Below are 22824 nucleotides of genomic sequence, written 5' to 3'. Positions count from 1 at the left end.
ATTTCCTTCAGCTCTTGTGAGTTTGCTCCATTCAGTTTGCAGGAGTGCAGACCAGCTACGCCAAAGAAACTGACAGGAAGCAAAGTGTGTTACAGATGGTGATTTATCTCTTACAAATCATCATTTTAATATCAGACAGAAGAAAGACCATCCTGTGTAACTATAGGACAGAGTTCTTAGCCATTATAGTTGGGAGATGTTCTCATAGCGATTGCTAAGATCTTTAATTGTGTACTCAGATACTTTTCTGTCAAGAGTCATCTCATGGGCATTTCAAGTTCCGCACTGAATTAGACTTTTTTTGCCTAGCATCTTTCATGATGTGTAAGGCATTTTGAAAGAGAACCTTCTTCCTTAGACCTTCCATACAGGATCTAGTACACCTTGAAACTTATAATCCAATTTTGGCAATCTTCAGCTATTCTTGACTAGTGGGTACACGGTTCTGAGCCTCAGAGATGGTCTTCTACATGATTGGACCCAGGGTCTGCTCTATGCCTTTCCCTGTTCCTCTGATTCCAAGGTTTCTCAAGAAAGCATCCCAACTGAGAAGCAAGGTGATTCTCATTGCCCCTTATTGGACTTGACAGATATGATTTCCCTTCCTGTGGCCTCATCTTCTTTGCCGACCATGGATTCTGGATCCAGTTCCAGATCTACTGACCCATCCTCAGGGCCTAGTACATCAAAACCTTCAGTCTCTCAAGCTGACAGCTTGGTTCCTCCACTTCCGTTAGTCACCAGGCATAATGCTATACCTTTTCCCGTACGGCATATTTTGCTTTCATCACATAAACAATCCACTAAAACTCTCTACCTAAACAAATGGAAGAGATTTTCTATCTGGGCCAATGACAATGGATTAGACCCCTTCTCAGTGGCAGTAGAAAAAGTTTTGGAATTTCTGACTTCTATTTTTGATAAGGGAACCTCTGCTTCTACAGTCAAAGTTATTCTAGCAGCGATTTTGAATTTTCATCTCAGTTTTGCAGACCAACCATTGATTTCCCGCAGGCTTTGCAAAGTTTTCCTAAAGAGTACTATACATTTAACCCCCCCCCCCACCCGAAGGATCCTCTCCCACAGTGGGATCTGACTTTAGTGCTACTGTGACACCCATGCACTGGCCCAGTAATCATGGAGCAACAATCCTCACCACTAACACCAGTGATGGGCATGCACATTGGGAGGGATAAGAAATACACACACAGTAAAGTACTATTTCCCTTAAGAGCACACAGAGATCACAGTCAGTCTGACATAAATATAGAAAACAGCTAGACTAAATCTGACTAAATTCCTATCTAACTCTTAGAGCAATCACAGCTGTAAATAAACTTACATATAGACTAAAGGCAGAGTACTAGTGAGTGGGTGTTCTTCAGACAAAATCCAAAATGCTATCTCTCTCTGAGACCCTTTAAATTGATAATACATCACTGCTGACTCATTTTAGATTACATCATTCTTTGGTTCCCAGGCTATCAGGAACTCAAGAGTTTTAACATTTCTTTGATCTTGCACCTGGCCAGGAAACCACAGCAATAAAAGACATTATATATGTAAAATCTAGCAATCAACTCTGGTCTCAAAACAATAGAAGGAATTCCTCAGTCCAGACATTATGTCTGAGAGCTTTCAGATCAGTCATACAATGCTTGACTTATCAGCTTTCTTCCAGCAGAGTGCACTGTGGTTACATTTTTGAAGTTCAACATTTAGTTTTCTTACATTTAAGAGGACAAGCATGTGGATTATATTCATATTTACAATGACAATTATCTACAAAATTCTATCTAGCTAGGCTGGCAGCCTTCACATATCCCCCCCCCCCCGAAGAACTCAAGCTAGTTTTTCAAGTGAGCCTTGAGAAACGTTGCTTGAGAGGGTTAGATCTATCTGAGTATACCTTACTCCATTCCCCGTCTTGAGAACCCATCTGCGTTGGTGTTGCTAACCCCACTGCAGTGCTGCACTGACATATCATATACTTGCAACCCTAGGCTCCATCTTAGCAACTTGGCATTTTTCTGGCTGGCTCGATGTAACCATGTTAGGGGATTGTGATCTGTAACTTCAGAGAATTTTCTTCCATACAGATAAGGCTGAAGTTTCTGCAGTGCCCACGCTATGGCTAGACATTCCTTTTCTACAGCTGCATAGCATTCCTCCCTGGGTTGAAGTCTATGACTGAGATAAATTACTGGGTGCTCTTCTCCCTCTGAAGAAATCTGGCTAAGTACAACCTTCACCCCATGGTTTGAAGCATCCACCTGCACAACAAATAATTTGCTGTAATCTGGACTGGCTAACGCAGGGGGTCCTCCCAAAGCTTCTTTAAGCTTCTGGAATGCCTGCTCACATGCTGGGGTCTACACTACCTTATCTGGCCTATTTTTCCTTGTCAGGTCCATGAGGGGAGCAGCTATGGTACTATAACTGGGGACAAACTTTCTGTAGTACCCTGCTGTCCCTAAGAGTGCCCTCACCTGCTTTTTGGTAACAGGTGCAGACCATGCCTGAATGGCTTCCACTTTGGCAGGTTCTGGCCTGATCTTACCACTCCCCACTCTATGTCCCAAGTAGGAGACCTTTGCCATATCCACCTGACATTTGCTTGGCTTAATGGTCAACCCTGCTCTCTGTAGTCTGCCCAGCACCTCCCTAACATATTGAAGGTGCTCTTGCCAGGAAGGACTGTAGATAGCAATATCATCTAGATAACCAAGGGCAAACCCTCCTGCTCCTGCTAGGATATGATCTGCCAGCCTCTGGAAAGTTGCTGTGGAATTTTTCATCCCAAAGGGCATCTTTGTGAACTCATACAACCCAAAAGGAGTCACAAAAGCTGACCGCTCTCTAGCACTGGGAGTCAAGGCACCTACCAGTAACCCTTGGTATGATCAGTGGTGGTAAGATACTTAGCCCCACCCAGCTGCTCTAGGGCTTCACCTGTTCTAGGCATGGGGTAAGCATCTGACTCTGTGTGACTATTTAATTTCCTGTAGTCCACACAGAACCTAGTGCTTTCTTTGGCACCGGCACCACTGGGGAGGCCCAGGGACTGTTGGACTCTTGAATTACCCCTAGTTACAACATTTCCTGTATCTCCTACCCCTAGTTCCAACATCTCTTGTATCTCCTCCCTCAGAGTCTGTTTGACTCTCTCAGGCACCCTATAAGGGGCCTGCCTAAAAGGCCTTTGGGGTCCTGTATCCACCTGGTGCTGCACCAGGTGGGTGCATCCTGGTTTCCCAGTGAACATGTCCCCAAACTCCTGTAACACTGCTCAGATTTCTCAAACCTGGGTAGGAGATAGCTGCTGGGACATTGTTACCTCTTCCACTGAGGGGCCAGTCCAAGCCTCACTGAGGAGATCAGTTATCAGATCTCCCTCAGACTCCTCCTGCAGTCCACTGGAAATACTCAGCACAAGGGCCTCCCTATCATGGTAAAGTTTCATCATGTTAACATGGCACAATTTGTGCCCTTGTCTCCTGTCTAGCAGTTCTACCATGCAGTTAACATCATTTACCTTTATTACCACCTTGTAGGGTCCTTCCCATGCTGCTTGCAGCTTGTTGCGTCTGACAGGAATGAGAACCATTACCTGCTGCCGTACAGCACACTCGCTAGCTTGAGCACTCCTGCCATACCAGACCTTTTTCTGTTGTTGGGCTTCTGTCAGGTTCTCCTGGGCCAAGACCATGAGTTCCCTGAGCCTTGTCCTGAGGTTTAGAACATATGCCACAACATACTCCTTGTGAGATTCACACTCACCTTCCCACTCATCTCAAATTAAATCTAGAGGTCCCCTCACCCTATGACCATATAGCAACTCAAAGGGTGAAAAACCTATGGATTCCTGGGGAACCTCTCTGTAGCAAACAACAGATGGGGAAAGCATTTGTCCCACTCCCTCTTAAACTGGTCTGCAAATGCCCGTAGCATGGACTTGATTATAGAGTTTAACCTCTCAACAAGACCATTAGTCTGGGGATGGTAGGAGGTGTTCATCAGGTGCTTCACCCCACAGTACTTCTACAGACAAGCCAGCAGGTCTGACATGAAATTAGCATCTCTGTCAGTCGATATTTCTTTTGGGAAACCTACCCTGCTGAAAATCTCAAACAAAGCTTTTGTCACCTTTTCAGCCTCAATGGAGGACAAAGCCACTGCCTCAGGGTATCTTGTAGCATAATCTACTACTACTAGGATATACTTTTTCCTGGTGGAACTTGGGGTACTCAGAGGCCCCACAATATCCATAGCTATCCTCTGAAATGGCTCCTCAATTACAGGCAAAGGCATCAAAGGAGCTCTCATCTTGTCTCCTGCCTTACCTACTTATTTGCACTGCTCACAGGTCCTGCAGTACCCTGTTACATCTCTGGAAATTCCATGCCAAATAAAAGTTCTGCATAATATGTGTCTTTGTACATTTTATGCCCATATGACTTGCTAGGAGAATATCATGGGCTGTGGTTAGAAGCACCAGATGGTAGGCTCTAGGCACTACCAACTGCTGTATTCTCTCACCTTCTAGCCCTCCCTCAGGGGTCCATTCTGTATACAGTAACCCTTTGTCCCAGTATGCAGATTCCTCCTTCACCTGAGAATCAGGTGTCTCACTAGCTACCTGCCTCAGCCCTTGCGATAGAGGGTCAGAGAGCAGAACCTGTCTCAACTCTCTCTCTTTGTAACCCTTCCCAGCTCCCCTTCCACAGGAAGTCTGGAATCCTTTGAGAGCGGTGCCTCACTCTCAGCCTGGGTACTACTACTCACCTCTGCCCTTGCAGTCACTCTGTCCAAGAGACCATCAGTACCCACAAGCAGTTGTGGCTCACCTTCAGTCTTACTGCTACAGCATAGCTCCCTCCCTGAAGTAACCACCTCACCTGTCCTGGCTGCAAGTGTGCGGTCTGTCTAGGTCTCCTCCAGGCTACCAGATCCACATGCTTGTCTCCAAGCCTGACTGCATGTAACTGCACAAACACACGGTACTGCCTTATCAAAATCATTCCCTGTCATGACATCTGCAGGGGTATCCTCAAATGCACCTATTTGCTGGTTTCCTTTTCCACCCTCCCAGTCAGGGTGAACCCTAGCCAAAGGTATTTGGAATTGGGCCCCTCCTAAAGCTCTGACTGAAGTAAACTACCCAGGCAAGTAGTGCTCCTCTGTAACCATTGCAGAATTTACAATGATTATGTCAGAGGCTGTGTCTCTTTTATCAGTGGTCTCTTTGCTATTCACTATGATAGGATATAGCCTCTGGTGGTAGTTTGGTACCCTTGTTATTTCAAGACAACCTACTATTTGCATTTTGTCTTTCCCACGTACTGTCTCTCTCACCTTTTGTTCCCCTCCTTGCCTCTATGGACATCTATATGCCACGTGGCCCCACTGGTTGCATTCAAAACATGTAACCCTAGGTCCTGGACATGTACCTGGACTAGTGGCTTCTGTTGTTACTGGCAAATTCTGTTGGGGCAGTCTGGGCTGCCCACCATGGGTTCCTTTAGACCCATGAGCAGTACTGGGGGTCCCTTTCCTGTGCAGAGATGCCCTGCTTGCTAGGTATAGGTCTCTCTTCTTCCCCAACTCATCTGAAGTAGCAAATTGTCTATCACCTAACCAGATCCTCATGTCCTCAGGCAAAGTGCTAAGGGCTTGTTCCCTTACCAAAAGGTCTGCCAGCCCTTCAAAAGTGGTGACCTGACATCCACTCACCCACCTATGAAAGTAAGTGCTCAGTTCAGCAACATATTCACACACGCTTTCATCTACCTTGCGTCTATCCTCACAAAACTTTTTCCTATAAGTTTCAGGTGTTAGCTTAAAAAACAGACAATTCTTAACAGCAGTATAATCACAAAATTCATGATCAGAAAGTTTAGACAACACAGTTACAGCTTTACCATCAAGTAAAGGGGTCAGGAACTGTACCCAGAGCCTTTGGTCAACATCATACTGTTTACATACCCTCTCAAACATATGAATGAAACTATCAAAATTATCTCCCTCTGTAAACTGCGGAAGAAATGTACTGACCTTTTGTGATTCTGAGGTCGTTACTCCCTTCCCCATTATCTCCATGACTCTGGCTCAGAGTCAGCATCTCCGTTTTGTGTTGCCTCTGCCTCTCCTTCTCCTCAGCTTCCAGGTGTAGCTGTTTCTCATTCCCCTCAGCCTGTAGACATCTCCAACTCGTCTCTTTAGCTCCAGATGGATTTTTAAGTCCTCTGCAGAACGGTTGAGCTATCCATTCTCTGAGTGGTGTACATCTCCATGGCCAGTCTGATCGTACTCCTGATTGCTGTTTTCTGATGCAGCTGTGACCAAAGCTGCAGTCATGTCTGCCTTAGTCAGGTTTCCAGTCCCTTAGCCTGGCACATCTCAGCCAACTGGCTCCTTAACTTGCCATACTCCTCTGCTGACATGCTTGTCTGCTCTCCCTGACTAACTAAGCTAACAAAAGAAATAAAACAGTTGTGATCTGAACTCTGAATATTCACTGTGTGGCTGATTTAGAGTACAAAAACACCTTCAGAGATCACTGTACACAAGTAACAGCAATTCACTTTCCACACCACTACAAGGCAATTGCCAACCAATTAATATGTGATACCCATGCACTGGCTCAGTAATCAAGGAGCCTCAGTTCTCACCACTAACACCAGTGATGGGCGTGCACATTGGGAGGGATAACAAATACACATACAGTAAAATACAATTTCCCTTAAGAGCACAAAGAGATCACAGTCAGTCTGATGTAAATATAGAAAACAGCTAGACTAAATCTGACTAAATTCTTATTTAACTCTAAGAGCAATCACAGTTCTAAATAAACTTGTATATAGAGCAAAGGCAGAGTACTAGTGAGTGGATGTTCTTCAGACAAAATCCAAAATGCTATCTCTCTCTCTCTCTCTCAGATCCCTTAAATTGATAATACATCACTGCTGACTCATTTTAGAATACATCATTCTTCTCTGGTTCCCAGGCTAACAGAAACTCAGAGTTTTAACATTTCTTTGATCTTGCACCTGGCCAGGAAACCACAGCAATAAAAGACATTATAATTGTAAAATCTAATAATTAACTCTGGTCTCAAAACAACAGAAGGAATTCCTCAGTCCAGACATTATGTCTGTGAGCTTTGAGATCAGTCAAACAATGCTTAACTTATCAACTTTCTTCCAGCAGAGTGCACTGTGTTTACATTTTTGAAGTTCAACATTTAATACAGTTTTTTTTTACATTTAAGAGGACAAGCCTGTGGATTATATTCATATTTGTAATGACATAGAATTATCTACAAAATTCTATCTAGCTAGGCTGGCAGGCTTCACATATCTCCACAGCTACAATCACTTATGGCACCACCTTTTGAACCAGCAAGTGCTTGTGATTTTTGAACCAGCAACTACCTGTGATTTAAAGTTTCTGTTTTGGAAGACGTTATTTCCTGTAGCGGTCACTTCTGCGAGATGAGCGTCCGAATTACAAGCCCTTTGTTCAAAGGTTCCTTATTTAATTTTCCATAAGGACAGGGTAACACTTAGAACAACTATGACCTTTTTTGCCTAAAGTGATTTCAGATGTTATTTTAGTCCCTATCTGTGTAATAGCTGGTGTAAATGTGTGGAAGGCATTATAACCTTGTAGCAGACTGGTGTTCCGCTGTGGCGACCCCTAACCGGGAAAAGCCGAAAGAAGAACAATAACAACTATCAGTGCTCTACATGGCTTTAAACCATATCTCAGTGACCACACAGACGTCAGAATTCTCTAGGGTGAAGAAAGCTTCTGGGGTGTGAAGTTTTTGTTTAGACTCCTAGCACTGAGCAGTCATACCTTTAGATTTTCCTGGTTTTAATTTCCTATGTCAGAATTACTTTCAGTTTGGCATTACCTAAAAAGGCCACTATGGGGGAAGACAATGTTTTAGCTAATATTCAGAAGCCTAGAGAGAAGTGCAGACCCTCCCTGGCAAAACAGCGTGGTCTGTTGACCATCTCCTTCCATGCTGACAAATATTTCACTCCTTAGAATGACACCGGAAACTAAGCCATTTATTAAAGTCAGCAATCTTTTATTCATATTGTGACATAATCCTTGGAGAAAGTAACATGCTGCTCAATGCTAGGCTCATACCAGCCTGGGATACATATTCTGAGAGCACCAGGATGTCTCTCTTCATATAGTCTATGGATGTATATTTTAGGTAATTTACACCCAAATGGACTATGACTGAGTCATACTGGTACTTGTGGTCCAATGATCTGTGCGTGCATAATTTGGTGGATCCTAGAACATGATAAACAACTGACCATGGCTCTCTCTTTACTCAGCCTGGTGAGTGGGACATCAGTGTGCCTCACGATAGAATCTCCAATAACCAGAATGTTGGATCGTGTGGTGGCTTGCCTTATGGGCTTAGCAGTAGAGGCTCCATGAGATGTGGCTGTATGTATTGTTGTGGGTGTTGTATTGAAAGAGTTCATTTGGGGCTGCTGAGGGTATTTGCTATGTGTGCTATTTCATCTAAGAGGCCTTTCGGGTTTAAGAAGGTTACATTTAAGCGCCTCAGCATATATGGGTCTATATGCCTGCTTTGAATTGTGTGTGATGGGTGTAGCATGTGTACTACTGACAACCTTATTGACATTAGGATTACTTTTATATGAGAGCTTTGCCTCCAGTGACATTATGTAAATACATCTCTCACATACCATATCAGTTTGAGAATTAACTGGTTATCAGTAAACATGAGATGACTTCTACATTGCCAAAGGATGCCCCTATCCACCAAGCTGGTAAGGGAGATTAAGGGAAAGTTCATATCCATACAGGGCACTGCCAAACACTTGAGGGGAAACTAATAAGTTGATCCTGAAAATTTAAGGATGAAGTACTTACACAGGTATTCTGAAGTTAGAAAACATCAAACAGTACATAATGAAAACAAAGAATTAGCTTGTCAAGAATGATGAAAAGAGGGGAGTGGCATGAATGGCTACTGTCTGGCTACTACTAGTTCATAGGTGTGCACTAGGCTAATGGCCCTGGAGCCTTTACATGCCTAGCCCATGGATGTGCCCTGGCATTGTGCCACCCGACGTTAGTTATCAGTGCCTCTGTCAAGTAGAGCCACTGGAGTGATCCCCAGGGTGAACTTTCTATTTCCCATCCACTCAAGATTTCTCTTGAAGAGGGCCAGTGAGGTGCTCTGCTTGACATGTATGGGAAGTTCATTCCAGAGCATGGGCAGTCTCTGGGTTATGAAAAAATTCGTGGACATGGCCGTTAGCAGTTTACAGCATTCGCTGTATATGTGTTGATTATTATGTGTTCAAAAAAGAGACTCTTCGATCGCATAATATAGACCCATGAACCTGTCCCTCCAGCATGTTCTGTTGATTGTGGTAGTGAGGCTGAGGTCTCGACTGGAGTGTGTGGTGCAAAGTGATTGGGATTTCTTTAGATGTAGCATTTCTAACAGAGCAGGGTCAGACATGGCTTTGTAAGTCAAGTAGAGATCCCCTCTTAGTAGACGATATGAGACAGAGAATAACTGGAGTTTTTGAGTCTGTCCATGTAGGGCATGTGTTTAAGGCCTAGGATCCTCTTTGTCAGGTACTTTTGTGGACTCTCCAGCTGTTGCATGTGTCTAGTGAGGTACATGCCAAATGGGACATTATACTCGATGATTGGTCTAATGAGGGAAGAGTAGAGGGAGACAATGTCCTCTTTCTTCCTGCATGCAAAGCCCTTGGTAATGAGATGTGCCACATAGAATGACTTTCTGACTACAGTGGCAATGTGGTGGTCGAAGGAGAGGTTGCTGTCACCTGACAATCTGTCCCCAGATCTCTTATAACACCTTCAGTATTCAGTGGGCTTCCATCAATGCACTAATTAGTGGCAACTGAGGTTTTCCCAAAGGGGATGATGATGCATTTTTTGGCATTAAGCTAAAGGCCATGGTTTCGACACCAGTTATTTGTCTCACTGAGGCCTTTCTGTAGGATATCTGCATCACTTGGAGAGTTAATAATAGCTCCCAACTTGCAGTCATCTGCGAACTTGGTCAGCCAGAGTCCCTCCATGGTGGCCTGGACGTTTGAGAAGTAGATACCAAACAGGAGAGGACCAAGGACCGATCCCTGTGGGACTATCTGTGAGCCAATTTGCAACCCACCTAATGATATAGGGGTTGATGCCTATTTTGGTGAGTTTATCAATAATTCCTGAGTGAGGAATGGTATCAAACGCCTTGACCAGATCGAGGTAGGCTGTATGAACTGCTTTACCCTCATCCACAACTCTGGTGACTGCTTCAAAGAAGCCAACCAGGTTGAGCAGGCATGATCTACCCTTTACAAAACCAAATTGCATGGGATCTAGAGTTTGGAGATTCCCTATACTTTTGTTAATTAGGTCAATAATGATGCACTCCATAGCCTTACATATCAGACTCGTCAGGCTAGTGAGATGATAATTTTCAGGGTCTGTAGTCGCTCCCCCTTTATGGAGAAGGATGAATGTAGCAGTGCGCCATTTGGTAGGGAGAAAGCCTGAGGTGAGGCTGTGGGTAAACAGGGCACACAGTTGTTGTGCCAGTTCACTTTGTAGTTCATGTAGAACACAGGCTGGGATATTGTCAGATCCCATGGAAGCTGTATTCTTGGCCTTGGACAATGCAGCTTTAACCTGTGCTGCATTAATGCTAGGTGTTTGGCATTCTATTCCGGTATTGTGAATGGTCCTTTGGGGGGGGTGGAGTAAACTTGGCAATGAAAACATCTGGGTATTGCTGTGGAGATTCTTGATATAACTATAGAAGGCTTTGTGGTTGTTTTTAGTGTCTGCCGCAATTCTGCCTTCATAGCTGGCTTTAGAGGTTTTGATGAGGGATCTCAACTTTTAGGCTAACAAGGGAGTTTTTCCAGTCTTGGGACTTTACCTTTTTCTGCAGCAGTTCCTTCCATGTGTTGTAGAGTTTATTAATGTTTTTTGCTATTGTAATTGCTCTCTTAGCCTCTTTGTTAGCCAGACGGTATTTATTCTTAGCCTAGTCCATTTTTCCTCTGGTTCCCCCATTTTCCTGAATTTCCTTCTTTTATAATAATAATCATTTTGTAACTCAGTAGATCCACTGAGCAGATAGTCCCTTTTCAAGGGCAACTGGAGCGAAGTCTGGTTATGTGACTTAATCAAGGTCATGCAAAAAGCAAAGGAGGATTGAAGGAATCAAACCCTGTACCACAGGAGCTTCAGCTCACACCCTTAACTCTCTGTGCTAACTGCCAGACAATAACTTTAAAAGCTTCCTGGACTTCTGCATTCCATCACTGATTTTCCTTATGTACCAATTTTGATACCTATCCTCACACATGCTGTTTTGGGATGCTGCCATTCTTCAATGACTCCACTTGTATCCTTTTCTTTCTGAGGTGCTAGAGCCCTGAGTATTTCCTTCAGCTCTTGTGTTTTTGCTCCATTCAGTTTGTAGGAGCACAGAGCAGTTACACCAAAGGAAATGACAGGAAGCGAAGTGTGTTACAGAAGATGGATTTATCTCTTACACATCTATTATTATGGTAAGTACATCATTTTAGTATCTGATAGAAGAAAGACTATCCTGTGTGACTATAGGACAGAGTTTTTAGCCATTATAGTTGGGGGATGTTCTTTTCTATCAAGACTCATTTCATGGGCATATCAAATTCCACACGGAATTAGACTTTCTTTCATGATGTGTAAGGCATTTTGAAAGAGAACCTTCTTCCTTAGACCTTCCACAGAGGATCTAGTACACCTTGAGACTTATAGTTCTTGCTAGAATATTTGCCTTATCTACATTTATACCAGTCTGTTCAATGTACCTGGAATTTCTGTCTTGAAAAACTATTTCTGAGTAGCTGTCACCTTCTCTAGGAATGTTTCCAAGTATTACCCTGATCTGATGTTGTCCTCTTCATTCCACTTCACGAATGGGTCTCGGATCCAATCCTCGGATCTGGCTCGGCCACATTTTCCAAACTTGTATCTGACTCTCGAGTTCCTTCCCCTTACCCATAATGCGCTACACCCACCTAAGCATCTCAGATCTCATCTGTCACTTCAGCAATCGGACATGGATCTGTGCTCCTGAAAGTTTTGGATAGCTAAGTACAAAAATTCCTTTCTTCCTCTTTTTCTTCTGCTAGGTTATTTCTTTGACATATTGTTGTGTTCCTCCCTTGTTGTCTCTCACCCGATAGCAGGACTTTAGAATTAGTTGTGTGTGTGTGTGTGTGTGTGTGTGTGTGTGTGTGTGTGTGTGTGTGTGTGTGTGTGTGTGTGTGTGTGTGTGTGTGTGTGTGTGTGTGCAGATAACCAACAGACCACACGTTAAATGTTAACTTTAACTTGAACTTGAACTTTAAACTTTCACTTGTAAAAAAAAATTAAAAAAAAAAAGTTTTAGCCTTGGTCATGATCATGTCTTTAGTGCTAAACCAATGAGAAAAGGCTACGTCCAAATCCCGCTGAAGGTGATGAAGACGAAAATGTAGAGCAACAACGAGTAAGGACTTCAGAGCACCACCACAGCAACTTAATTCTTCAGATTCAAAACAAACAACCAAATAAAAACAAGTGTTTTATTAAAAAATAAACACTCAAAGACAAACTGGATAAAATCCGATAAGCGCTTTCGGCTATTCAGCCTTCATCAGATCGTAACGCTTATTTCTATGTCATCAATTTAAAAGAAGAAACTATCCAATCATCTTTCTGATTCTAAAATAACAATGAGATTAATAGCCAATGGTTGTGGCAAAAAATTTAATTTCTTATAGGGAGAAAGATAAAATTAACAACCAATCAAAAGATCAGGATAAACTCCATTTGGTGTTGTCAGAACCAATCAAATGGTAGTAATAACCACCAGTCGTTGTTTACCACTTCTCTGTGTCTTTTTCTAAATCATCCATATCAACTTCTATATTTAGTAAACAACCTATGGCATTGACTCTTCATTGTGCTTAACAACCAATGAAGCAAAGGGAACACATCTCTCCTTCATAGGTTGTTTATGAGAGCAATTGTCCAATGTGAAGTGCTATAGAAATAGTCTCTTATTGGATCAATAACAGAAACAATAGCCAGTGGAAATTAACAGTGTATCCTGCTTATTGTAAGGTTGCAAACTGGATATTGTTTCTGTTATTGATCCAATAAGAGACTATTTCTATTGCACTTCACATTGGACATTTGCTCTGATAAACAACCTATGAAGGAGAGATGTGTTCCCTTTGCTTGACTGGTTATTAAGCACAATGAAGAGTCAACGCCATAGGTTGTTTACTAAATTTACTTCATCACCTTCAGTGGGATTTAGAAGTACCCTTTTCTCATTGTTTTCTATATGCTCCTTCTGATCCACGCATATGGCGGATACATCGATTAGAGAACGCAAGAAAAATTGTTTTTTTTCCAACATAGCTAGTGAATTGACCAACCCGCTCTTACAATTGAAATTGGGAACTGAAGAAATTGGTCTTTCAACATCACCAGCCATTGATACTGATTTTCTAAATATTTTCCATGTAGTAGAGAATGCAGCTTACAAACTTAAATGGCTGCAATGGCAGTGTTTTCATTTAGAAGCCTGCATACATCACAAACTAGTACCTAGAGGTATGCATGTGAAATGCCTCCCAAGCTATGGAAATACCTATCCAGACCTACTAGCAAGATGGCAAGCAATTAATCTAGAGAGCAGCCAGAAGTATATGCATCTGCTGGTGGAATGCTTTAGACCTGAAAAGGAAAGTATAGCAACTTTTATTGCCAATAAACAAGTGGTCTTGGAAGAAATTAATTTACAGAATACACACTTGCAAAAATTATAACTTCTACAAACTAACTTAATAAATTATGACAACAAGCTTAGACAGATTAAAATCAACAAACTGGCACATGATTATCAAGATTTCATGAATGGTTGGATTTTGAATGGCCCAGGGAATCTAATGAAGGAGCATCTAGAATTAATAGGGGTCAAAGCAAATCTCGGGGAGAAACCCCCATCAATAGAGACCCTATTAATCAACATATTGAGGCACAGGGTCAAGTAGGAATACTAAATCGTACTCTTGATATTAATACATCTGCTTTAGCTGATCCAGCATCTGTTTCTACTGATAATACAGCTCCCAATGATCCAAATGAAGCTGGGACCAGTCAATTGAGCACAGGGTTTAATCTCCAACATCTTGAATCCAATGTCAATCTTTATATGGGTACTAGACTGAAAGAAGGAACTGTTTTTACTTCTGCCAACTGGCCATTGCCGTTTTTTGTAAAACAATCCACTCACAGGAATCCTCGAACACAGAGTCAAGAACGCAAACTCAAGAAGGTGACAACTTGAATACGACCCAAATGGGCTTGGTAGTTAATTTATCAAGTGATATGTTAAGTCCTTAACAGCTTTCTCTACTAGGAAGTGGACTGAGTTTTATTCCTGCCCTATCCTCAGACTTAAATGAGTTTATGACAGATATTAGACTTTTTTGCAGGAACATATCACTGAAATGTATCTTTGAAAACAATAATAGCAATAGTCACGGAGGAAATTTCCCAGGAAACCTAGTAATTTTGTTCCAACTAATCCCTCAGCGGTTGAACTCTTTCTGAAGCCATGTGAAAAGGAAGTTAACCAAATAAGAGCACACCCCAATCATGGATGTTTTCATAATATCACACGCCAAGAAAAAGAAGCACTTCAACAATTGAGATTGATGGATAACTTAGTTATTAAACCATCTGATAAAGGTGGCTGCATCGTTGTTATGGATGCTGATTGGTATAGGGACAAAATGATGCATATGCTAGAGGATGAACTTACATATGCCAGACTGAATAAACGACAAGTAGATTTGAGAATTAAAGCTTTGCACCACGAGTTATATGATCTGTTCATTGGGCAACATATAAGTAAAGAATTATATTATTTTTTTGCTTTTCCCAATCATACAATTCCTAGCATAGGTGGACTACTTAAAATTCATAAAGATCTAAAGGATCCTCCATTACGTCCGATTGTATCTGGAAGGGATTGGATCACTGAATCGCTATCTATTTACGTTGAAAGTGAACTAAAAAAGTTCTCTGTAATGTTGACACTGCCCTAAAAGATACAGGAAGTTTTCTTCAAGATCTGTATTCCAAGACCAACTCTTTAACTGACTATGAAAATGTTATTCTGATAACCATGGACATTACAGGTCTATTCACGGTAATACGTAATGATTATGATCTTCATGCCATCAAGACTCTTTTGTCATGAAACAACATCAACTCTAATCTGTTATGTACTTTATTGGAGTTAGTTCTGGAAAACAATATCTTTGTTTATAGTGAAGACTTCTATCTACAGACATGGGGAGTAGCAATGGGCACCCTATGTGCTAACAGTTACTGTTACTCTAATTTGGTTTTGGCTCAATGGGAAAGTGTGGAAGTATTGAGTAGAGTGAACCCTTGGAATGGTCATCTCCTTTATTATGGACGATTTATAGATTACATTTTTATTTTGTGGAAGGGTAGTATTGATGAATTGACATCCTTTGTTGAATACATTAATCAAAATACTGAATTCCTAGAATTTAAAGCTAAAGTTTCAGCTACTGAAATAGACTTCTTGGATGTAAAGATCTGATTACACCCAAGCAAGGGGATACGCACCAACATCTTTAGGAAGCCAACTTGGAATAACCACTATCTACATAGGCAAAGCATGCATCCAAAGCACATTTTTAACAATATCTATGAAAATCAAGTATTACGTGCTTTGAGACTTTGCACTGAAGAAAAAGATTATGAGGTTGAACGGGCCAACTTCACTAACAACTTAAGAGAAAGAGGTTATAAAGTTGGCAATTTAGCTATGAAAAGTAGCAGTGAAGAACTTAGGAGAACTAAAGGTAGACCTTATTTTTCATCCCAAGCAACCTCTTCAATGATGGTTGCTTCCACTAATGGAGTTAAAGAGACATGATTTAAGTGTATGTTAACATATAGTAATGACAGTACCCAAATTTGTGAAGTTATTAAGAGATTTTGGCCTGTACTAACTACTGATGACAAAATCAAGAAAGTAGTTGATGATGCTCCTTGCTTTATTTTTAAAAACAAGAAAAACATCAAGAGACTAATATGCAACAAAGATGAGTTTAGACGTAGAAAATGTTCTGAGAGAGAAGGCACTTTCAAATGCCTCAGGTGCAAAGCCTGCTCTTACATAGACAGTAATAATTCTTTTACTCACCCAGTCACAGGAAAGATTTATTTTTCCAACTATTATGCTGACTGCAATACCAAACATTTGATTTACATAGCTATGTGTTGCCAATGTGATTCCTTTTATATAGGCAAGACAGATCAAAGATTCAAGGATCGGATCCTGAGACATCTTAGGGATATATCCCATAAAGACATGAATAATGCACTGGCAGCACATCAGTTTGACAATCCTACGCACCACTTCAAATTCAAAGCATTAGAAGTGATGACTGTAACTAATAGAGCAGGAGACATCAATAATCACACTAAATTACGTGAGATTAATTGGATAGTCAACCTCCAAGCACATCATAGACCTGGCTTAAATATTGTTGTATCATTAAAACCTATCTTAAAAGCCAGAAGGAATGTTACTGGATGCTAATAAGAGGGCAAAACCCCCCAAAATATTTGACTGGTAAAAGTTTTGATTAGTAGGCATTACTTATTTCATCATCTGTACATGAGAATAGAATAGTGTTTTGCTATTTAGCACGAGGAGGCTTTATGATGCTTCCTGGCTTTACTAATAAATTAAGTAATATATATCTTAGGATTAACAAACTAACCTATATATTAATCTTGGTTAATGGAGAGTGACCTCATTTATTGGCCATTTCATGGCTATTAAAAAAGAAGTATGGTATGTTGGAGATTGACCCAAGTTTTAGTCACCTGATATATCCCTGTATAATTTTTTTAGTAATTATATTTACATTATTTATGGATTGTTGACATTCAATTTCTTATGATCTACTTATTTATCATTGATTTTGACTGAAGTGATGAACTTCAAAAGCGATTGATGTTATTGGAGAGCTGCTTTGTGCAAAAATTCTTTCACGCTACAAGTAGCGTTGTTTATGGTTCCCTGCGTTTTTTGTTCTCGTCCCATCTGTTTGATCCAGCCATTGGAAAAACAGCTTTCACAGTATTGTTACTATGATGCAGTTATGTCTATAGTGATTGCCATCATCTATTAAATGATTGGTTTTATATCTTAGTGAAAGCTCTATAGTAAAAGAGTATATTACGAATTCTCCTTTGGTTGTTGGATTCTCCTTTGGTTATTTGGCTTAGTTCTTGACCTAGTTCGAGATTAGCTATTTTGCGTTTATTCTGAATGAGTCATTGACTTTGTTATATTTTTGTCACTTGATCGGTGATGAGCTTTTAAGAGTGATTGATGCCCGCTGAAGAGCTGCTCTGTGTTAAGCTATATGTAGCGATTTCTGTGACTTCTATAATTTATATCTTTTTAAACTATATATCTTTTCATGGAATTCAGAAAAGTGTTTTTTTGCAGCGACCGCTGAATTGAAATGTAGGAGTCTCTTTCATAATGATTGTAACATTTTTGCTTGTTTGTTTGTTTGATAAGGGGCTGGCTGACGGCCGGTAGTTTTCTGCAGTGTTGTAACAAGTAGGACATACTGTGAATTCCTATTGGCTGTTAGCTTTTTCATTGACCTATAAGAGACTGACTTTAATTTACGTTTTTGATTGACGAGGGGCTGATGCTGACGGCTGGTCGTTTTCTGCAGTTAGGCAGGACACATTGTGAATTCCTATTGGATATCGGTTATGTTATTGACCAATAAGAGATTGGCCCTAGCATGCCTTATTTGGAGAATCGCTCTCTTAATTGACCTATAAATGAGAGTTGGGTTCTCTTTATTTTACTGACTGCTAAATGCAATGAAAAGCTAATGCCATAGGTTGTTTAGCAAACATAGTTATGCTTTTGCTATTTAACCGGTGATGAACCCCTAGGGATGATTGATGTTGTTGGAGACTTATTTTGCGCTTAAGCTATAGGCAGCAATGTTTGTGGATTTTGTGATTTTATATTTTATTTCATTTTTTTTTTTTGTGGGTTTGAAAAATTTTTTTTGGCAACTGTCACCGCATTGAATTAAAGGAGTTATGTACGTAGCAACAGCTACCATTAGTTTATCTCTTTGTCTGATCATGTTTTAACAAGGGGTTGACGCTTATGACTGTTTTTTTTGCAACCTTACAATAAGCAGGATACACTGTTAATTTCCACTGGCTATTGTTTCCGTTATTGATCCAATAAGAGACTATTTCTGTTGCACTTCACATGGACAATTGCTCTCATAAACAACCTATGAAGAAGAGATGTGTTCCCTTTGCTTCACTGATTGTTAAGCACAATGAAGAGTCAACGCCATAGGTTGTTTTCTAAATACAGAAGTTGATATGGACGATTTAGAAAAAGACAGAGAGGTGGCGAACAACGATTGGTTGTTATTACTACCATTTGATTAGTTCTGACAACACCAAATGGAGTTTATCCTGATATTTTGATTGGTTGTTAATTTTATCTCTCTCCCTATAAGAAATTAAAATTTTTGCCACAACCATTGGCTATTAACCTCATTGTTTTTTTTAGAATCAGAAAGATGATTGGATAGTTTCTTCTTTTTAAATGATGACACAGAAATAAGCATTATGATCTGATGAAGGCTGAATAGCCAAAAGCGCTTATTGGATTTTATCCAGTTTGTCTTTCAGTGTTTATTTTTTAATAAAACACTTGTTTTTATTTGATTGTTTGTTTTGAATCTGAAGAATTAAGTTGCCGTGGTGGTGCTCTGAAGTCCTTACTCATTAATGCTAAACCATGTGGGTTGCTGAATGTGTTTGTTGTTTTTGGCAGGCTTTAGGGCCAGGTTTCACTTTGTTGGAGTTATGTCTGACAAACCCTGTCTGGGTTTCAAGCATTGCACTTCTTGTGGGCACAAGATCCACAACCAAGATGTCCACAAGGAGTGCATCTCTTGTTTAGTTGCTGATCACCTTAAAGCTGCTTGTGACATTTGTGCATCCTTTAACCCACATGCCCTCACATATAGGTGCAATAAGCTAATATTAAGGGGTCTTGTTCCTTCTTCGGCTTCTGAGGCTCAGACCTCCTCTGTGGCTTTGTCCTCTTCTTCTAAAGAGGCTAAGAAGAGGTTTCTCTCTCTCTCTCTGCCTCTCCAAGAGACCCTTTGCAGACAAAACTGAAAACTAAGAAAATTTTGGATCTGACCTCCTCAGATCTGAAGAAAGATTCCACCTTATTGGATCCACAATCCTCCTCGGATCCAGCTGAGGTAATTACACTGTCAGCTCCTTCCTTTTTGGCTCCAGGTTTGCATACTAGGTCTGTGGATCTGAGAGCTCACAACAAGTCCCCAGGCTGGTCAGGAAAGTACCCCTCACCCAAGTTGAAACACTCCAGACCTCCCTCACTGGCTTCTTTGAGGTCCTCTAGAGGCAGACATAGATAGGATGATGAGTAAGGTCCTCAAGGCCCAGATTCTGATTGGAGTAGTTTTGGCTCTGTCCCCTATCAGATCTGTTTGCTGTCCATCCCATAACATCAGGGCTCCTTCTCTGATCTGACCCTCGGTTTCAGAGTTACAGGTTTCGGCACTCCGAAGAGTGTTGGCTTTGGTGCCAGGTTAGCCACATTCCTTGACTGTGATGGTGCTCCTGATCAACCCTGTTCTTATTCCTTCAGAGCAGAGCAGATCTCAGAGCTGAGGTGTCAGCGCAGGGTTGATGGAGTGGAGTTGGCTCCATCTTTGTCAGAGCCGTCCCTTCCCCTGGCTGCCTTGGCCCTCAACAGCTTGAATCTGATTCCCTGTAGCGGTCATGGATCCGGTGTAAGCCCTGGCCACCTGCTCTTCATTGCTTCAGCTCCAGGGAGAGGCAGAGGAGGCCTCTCTGGGTTCATTGACCTTCCAAGTAATGGACAGGGTTTTCTCCCATGGCAGAGAACCATCATCCCATGTCCTACAGCCTACCCTCATACCCCAGTTGGGTCGGGGTCTTGAGCCTACTCATTCTGTCCTGAGTCAGCCCATCCTGAGCGGTCTCCATGATCTCCCTGCCCTGGATGGATCCCCTTCTTCTAATACTTCCCCTGAGTACCCCACAGAGGAAGTCCCCCAGAAGATGGTGTGTAAAAGGAGGCACATTGACTCCTTGATGGAGTCATTAACTGAAGACACTGACTTTGATGAGGGTAAAGGATCCCCTCAATCCCCACCTAATGACATCTCCTTTGGAGATATTCTAGAAATCCTGAAGCAGAAAGGTGAGTGTTTTGTCCAACTTCTTCTTCTGAGGAGTCAGTGTTCTTGGAAGTTTTCGGCGTGGGCCCATCTCAATTCTAGGTTAATGCCCCCCCCCCAGTGGATGACCTTGTTGATTTGGTTTCCCACTGGACATGGAAGGAACCGGATACCATCAAGCCCATTCCCAAGCACCCCAATAGGTTCCTGGTCCCACCATCAGATAGGCTATGCTGGAGTAAAGGCCCTGTAGTTGATGTCATCATGGTGGCGGTGATCACTAAGAAGGAAATGGCAGAGGAAAGTGCCACTGTCCATCCACCTAACAAGGAGTCTAGAGCATTCTACAGGGTTAGAAAGTGCGTTTACACCCTAACAAGGAGTCTAGAGCATTCTACAGGGTTAGAAAGTGCGTTTACACCCTAACAAGGAGTCTAGAGCATTGTACAGGGTGAGAAAGTGTGTTTACACCCTAACAAGGAGTCTAGAGCATTGTACGGGGTGAGAAAGTGTGTTTACACCCTAACAAGGAGTCTAGAGCATTGTACGGGGTTAGAAAGTGCGTTTACACCCTAACAAGGAGTCTAGAGCATTGTACAGGGTGAGAAAGTGTGTTTACACCCTAACAAGGAGTCTAGAGCATTCTACAGGGTTAGAAAGTGTGTTCACACCCTAACAGGGAGTCTAGAGCATTGTACGGGGTGAGAAAGTGTGTTTACACCCTAACAAGGAGTCTAGAGCATTCTACAGGGTTAGAAAGTGTGTTCACACCCTAACAGGGAGTCTAGAGCATTGTACGGGGTGAGAAATTGTGTTTACACCCTAACAAGGAGTCTAGAGCATTCTACAGGGTTAGAAAGTGCGTTTACACCCTAACAGGGAGTCTAGAGCATTGTACGGGGTGAGAAAGTGTGTTTACACCCTAACAAGGAGTCTAGAGCATTGTACGGGGTTAGAAAGTGTGTTTACACCCTAACAAGGAGTCTAGAGCATTCTACAGGGTGAGAAAGTGTGTTTACACCCTAACAAGGAGTCTAGAGCATTGTACGGGGTTAGAAAGTGTGTTTACACCCTAACAAGGAGTCTAGAGCATTCTACAGGGTTAGAAAGTGCGTTTACACCCTAACAAGGAGTCTAGAGCATTCTACAGGGTTAGAAAGTGCGTTTACACCCTAACAAGGAGTCTAGAGCATTGTACAGGGTGAGAAAGTGTGTTCACACCCTAACAAGGAGTCTAGAGCATTGTACGGGGTTAGAAAGTGTATTTACACCCTAACAAGGAGTCTAGAGCATTCTACAGGGTGAGAAAGTGTGTTTACACCCTAACAAGGAGTCTAGAGCATTGTACAGGGTTAGAAAGTGTGTTCACACCCTAACAAGGAGTCTAGAGCATTGTACAGGGTTAGAAAGTGTGTTTACACCCTAACAAGGAGTCTGGAGCATTGTACAGGGTTAGAAAGTGTGTTCACACCCTAACAAGGAGTCTAGAGCATTGTACAGGGTTAGAAAGTGTGTTCACACCCTAACAAGGAGTCTAGAGCATTGTACAGGGTTAGAAAGTGTGTTTACACCCTAACAAGGAGTCTGGAGCATTGTACGGGGTTAGAAAGTGTGTTTACACCCTAACAAGGAGTCTGGAGCATTGTACGGGGTGAGAAAGTGTGTTTACACCCTAACAAGGAGTCTAGAGCATTGTACGGGGTTAGAAAGTGTGTTTACACCCTAACAAGGAGTCTAGAGCATTGTACGGGGTTAGAAAGTGTGTTTACACCCTAACAAGGAGTCTAGAGCATTGTACGGGGTTAGAAAGTGTGTTTACACCCTAACAAGGAGTCTGGAGCATTGTACAGGGTTAGAAAGTGTGTTTACACCCTAACAAGGAGTCTGGAGCATTGTACAGGGTTAGAAAGTGTGTTTACACCCTAACAAGGAGTCTGGAGCATTGTACAGGGTTAGAAAGTGTGTTTACACCCTAACAAGGTGTCTGGAGCATTGTACAGGGTTAGAAAGTGTGTTTACACCCTAACAAGGAGTCTAGAGCATTGTACAGGGTTGGAAAGTGTGTTCACACCCTAACAAGGAGTCTGGAGCATTGTACGGGGTTGGAAAGTGTGTTTACACCCTAACAAGGAGTCTAGAGCATTGTACGGGGTTAGAAAGTGTGTTTACACCCTAACAAGGAGTCTAGAGCATTGTACGGGGTGAGAAAGTGTGTTTACACCCTAACAAGGAGTCTAGAGCATTGTACGGGGTGAGAAAGTGTGTTCACACCCTAACAAGGAGTCTAGAGCATTGTACGGGGTTAGAAAGTGTGTTTACACCCTAACAAGGAGTCTAGAGCATTGTACGGGGTTAGAAAGTGTGTTTACACCCTAACAAGGAGTCTAGAGCATTG

This window comes from Protopterus annectens, chromosome 13.part0, assembly GCF_019279795.1.
Source record: "Protopterus annectens isolate FY-2018-M chromosome 13.part0, PAN1.0, whole genome shotgun sequence".
NCBI classification, from domain to species: Eukaryota; Metazoa; Chordata; order Ceratodontiformes; family Protopteridae; genus Protopterus; species Protopterus annectens.
This window is presented reverse-complemented; position numbering follows the sequence as displayed.